Raw genomic sequence first — 4,275 nt, forward strand, 5'->3', positions numbered from 1 at the left:
GCTCAGCTGGTAGAGCGGGGGACTGTAGTGTGTCGCAAATCTGTCATCCTTAGGTCGCTGGTTCAATTCCGGCTCGAAGGAGCCTCGGCTGCGTTTTTGGAAAGAGTGAGCATTCACCAGCACGCGGGCCACAGCAACACAGATGAGCTGAAAACGCGACACCGCTTTCAGGACACATCAGCACACGCCCTTCCCCCTCTGCAACGAGCCAGCTGTCTCCGTGCTGCAGCTGGCGGCCAGCAGGGTGCCTTTTTTTCAACACAAACGCATGAAAGCACTTTTTGCTCACTGCAACCAAATTAAGTCTTCTATCAGTCAGGCGGGGCCACCCGACGTCACCTCACGCTCGTGGTGGCTGCGCCAAGGTTGAAGTCGTTTCGACCTCCAATCAGCAATTGCCATCTCCTCAGCACTTCTTTCCTCGTCCATGTGGCCTTCCGCCTCGCCTGAGTCCACCAGCTGCCGCTGCTGCTCCTCCGACAAGTTGGTCGTTTCACCGAGACCGGCATCAGCAATGTTTGGTCTCAGCCGTCCGACGGATGAGAGGATTTTCTGCACATCCTGGAGCGTGGCTACTCAGGATCCACTGCGGAAGAAGTCAAAGCATGGCCAGCTCACCGCCCGGGCGATTAGCTCAAATGGCAGAGTGCATGCTTGAGGTAGTGGGATCAATGCCCGCATTCTTCACTTGCTTTTAAAACTGCAAGTGCACCCACTCACTCAGCTGGTCTGCAGCAGACGGATTACCGTTTGCGTACGCCGCCTCCCTGAGAGTGGTCCCGAAAGATCAAAAGCTTCAAGCGTGAGCGACAGGCAGGTCCTGCTGTTTCAGGGTGCAGCGTAGGGAGAAAGTCGAGCTGCGCAGCGAAGGCAAACGCCTGCGGGTGGAAGTCAGCTCCTTGAAAGGATCATACAGGTGGTGGGTGAGCTGCCTGAGGTCAGCGGGCAGGTCCTGGACGTGTTTGGTGGCGACTTGAACCAGTCGGTAAGCTGCGCCCAAACCCTAACCTGACATGTACATGAAGCTGCGAGTCAGGTACTGTACCGGCAGAATCTGGCAGTTTCGGATCAGCACTCAAGACGATTTCTTCATGCCAGCACTGGCCGAAGCTGTGGAGATCAGCCATTGGCTCAGGATCTCCCAGAGTGACAGATTTTCAGGGAGGCAACGGCGTCACATTAGTGGAGGAGTGCGGCAAAGTATCAGCAAGGGAGAGCCACTGCTGGGCTCTCCTTCGATAGCTCAGCTGGTAGAGCGGAGGACTGTAGTGTGTCGCAAATCTGTCATCCTTAGGTCGCTGGTTCAATTCCGGCTCGAAGGAGCCTCGGCTGCGTTTTTGGAAAGAGTGAGCATTCACCAGCACGCGGGCCACAGCAACACAGATGAGCTGAAAACGCGACACCGCTTTCAGGACACATCAGCACACGCCCTTCCCCCTCTGCAACGAGCCAGCTGTCTCCGTGCTGCAGCTGACGGCCAGCAGGGTGCCTTTTTTTCAACACAAACGCATGAAAGCACTTTTTGCTCACTGCAACCAAATTAAGTCTTCTATCAGTCAGGCGGGGCCACCCGACGTCACCTCACGCTCGTGGTGGCTGCGCCAAGGTTGAAGTCGTTTCGACCTCCAATCAGCAATTGCCATCTCCTCAGCACTTCTTTCCTCGTCCATGTGGCCTTCCGCCTCGCCTGAGTCCACCAGCTGCCGCTGCTGCTCCTCCGACAAGTTGGTTGTTTCAGCGAGACAGGCATCAGCAATGTTTGGTCTCAGCCGTCCGACGGATGAGAGGATTTTCTGCACATCCTGGAGCGTGGCTACTCAGGATCCACTGCGGAAGAAGTCAAAGCATGGCCAGCTCACCGCCCGGGCGATTAGCTCAAATGGCAGAGTGCATGCTTGAGGTAGTGGGATCAATGCCCGCATTCTTCACTTGCTTTTAAAACTGCAAGTGCACCCACTCACTCAGCTGGTCTGCAGCAGACGGATTACCGTTTGCGTACGCCGCCTCCCTGAGAGTGGTCCCGAAAGATCAAAAGCTTCAAGCGTGAGCGACAGGCAGGTCCTGCTGTTTCAGGGTGCAGCGTAGGGAGAAAGTCGAGCTGCGCAGCGAAGGCAAACGCCTGCGGGTGGAAGTCAGCTCCTTGAAAGGATCATACAGGTGGTGGGTGAGCTGCCTGAGGTCAGCGGGCAGGTCCTGGACGTGTTTGGTGGCGACTTGAACCAGTCGGTAAGCTGCGCCCAAACCCTAACCTGACATGTACATGAAGCTGCGAGTCAGGTACTGTACCGGCAGAATCTGGCAGTTTCGGATCAGCACTCAAGACGATTTCTTCATGCCAGCACTGGCCGAAGCTGTGGAGATCAGCCATTGGCTCAGGATCTCCCAGAGTGACAGATTTTCAGGGAGGCAACGGCGTCACATTAGTGGAGGAGTGCGGCAAAGTATCAGCAAGGGAGAGCCACTGCTGGGCTCTCCTTCGATAGCTCAGCTGGTAGAGCGGAGGATTGTAGTGTGTCGCAAATCTGTCATCCTTAGGTCGCTGGTTCAATTCCGGCTGGAAGGAGCCTCGGGTGCGTTTTTGGAAAGAGTGAGCATTCACCAGCACGCGGGCCACAGCAACACAGATGAGCTGAAAACGCGACACCGCTTTCAGGACACATCAGCACACGCCCTTCCCCCTCTGCAACGAGCCAGCTGTCTCCGTGCTGCAGCTGACGGCCAGCAGGGTGCCTTTTTTTCAACACAAACGCATGAAAGCACTTTGTGCTCACTGCAACCAAATTAAGTCTTCTATCAGTCAGGCGGGGCCACCCGACGTCACCTCACGCTCGTGGTGGCTGCGCCAAGGTTGAAGTCGTTTCGGCCTCCAATCAGCAATTGCCATCTCCTCAGCACTTCTTTCCTCGTCCATGTGGCCTTCCGCCTCGCCTGAGTCCACCAGCTGCCGCTGCTGCTCCTCCGACAAGTTGGTCGTTTCACCGAGACCGGCATCAGCAATGTTTGGTCTCAGCCGTCCGACGGATGAGAGGATTTTCTGCACATCCTGGCGCGTGGCTACTCAGGATCCACTGCGGAAGAAGTCAAAGCATGGCCAGTTCACCGACCGGGCGATTAGCTCAAATGGCAGAGTGCATGCTTGAGGTAGTGGGATCAATGCCCGCATTCTTCACTTGCTTTTAAAACTGCAAGTGCACCCACTCACTCAGCTGGTCTGCAGCAGACGGATTACCGTTTGCGTACGCCGCCTCCCTGAGAGTGGTCCCGAAAGATCAAAAGCTTCAAGCGTGAGCGACAGGCAGGTCCTGCTGTTTCAGGGTGCAGCGTAGGAAGGAAGTCGAGCTGCGCAGCGAAGGCAAACGCCTGGGGTGAAAGTCAGCTCCTTGAAAGGATCATACAGGTGGTGGGTGAGCTGCCTGAGGTCAGCGGGCACGTCCTGGACGTGTTTGGAGGCAACTTGAACCAGTCGGTAAGTTGCGGCCCAAACCCTAACCTGACATGTACATGAAGCTGCGAGTCAGGTACTGTACCGGCAGAATCTGGCAGTTTCGGATCAGCACTCAAGACGATTTCTTCATGCCAGCACTGGCCGAAGCTGTGGAGATCAGCCATTGGCTCAGGATCTCCCAGAGTGACAGATTTTCAGGGAGGCAACGGCGTCACATTAGTGGAGGAGTGCGGCAAAGTATCAGCAAGGGAGAGCCCCTGCTGGGCTCTCCTTCGATAGCTCAGCTAGTAGAGCGGAGGACTGTAGTGTGTCGCAAATCTATCATCCTTAGGTCGCCGGCTCGAAGGAGCCTCGGCTGCTTTTTGGAAAGAGTGAGCATTCACCAGCACGCGGGCCACAGCAACACAGATGAGCTGAAAACGCGACACCGCTTTCAGGACACATCGGCACACGCCCTTCCCCCTCTGCAACTAGCCAGCTGTCTCCGTACTGCGGGTGCAGCTGACGGCCAGCAGGGTGCCTTTTTTTCAACACAAACGCATGAAAGCACTTTGTGCTCACTGCAACCAAATTAAGTCTTCTTGCAGTCAGGCGGGGCCACCCGACGCCACCTCACGCTCGTGGTGGCTGCGCCAAGGTTGAAGTCGTTTCGACCTCCAATCAGCAATTGCCATCTCCTCAGCACTTCTTTCCTTGTCCATGTGGCCTTCCGCCTCGCCTGAGTCCACCAGCTGCCGCTGCTGCTCCTCCAACAAGTCGTTCGTTTCAGCGAGACAGGCATCAGCAATGTTTGGTCTCAGCCGTCCGACGGATGAGAGGATTTTCTGCAC

General features: G+C 56.2%; 2 non-coding genes across 2 annotated transcripts; both read left to right on the plus strand.

Annotated features, from left to right (window-relative positions):
• The first annotated feature begins 1,232 nt into the window (after nt 1–1,232).
• trnay-gua lies at nt 1,233–1,322 on the plus strand. Its single transcript is given in 2 exon segments — nt 1,233–1,269; nt 1,287–1,322. It is a non-coding gene; the product is annotated as a tRNA-Tyr (tRNA).
• A 1,151-nt stretch (nt 1,323–2,473) lies between these two features.
• trnay-gua lies at nt 2,474–2,563 on the plus strand. Its single transcript is given in 2 exon segments — nt 2,474–2,510; nt 2,528–2,563. It is a non-coding gene; the product is annotated as a tRNA-Tyr (tRNA).
• Nucleotides 2,564–4,275: the final 1,712 nt, after the last annotated feature.

This window comes from Chiloscyllium plagiosum, unplaced genomic scaffold, assembly GCF_004010195.1.
Source record: "Chiloscyllium plagiosum isolate BGI_BamShark_2017 unplaced genomic scaffold, ASM401019v2 scaf_10977, whole genome shotgun sequence".
Taxonomy (NCBI): domain Eukaryota; kingdom Metazoa; phylum Chordata; class Chondrichthyes; order Orectolobiformes; family Hemiscylliidae; genus Chiloscyllium; species Chiloscyllium plagiosum.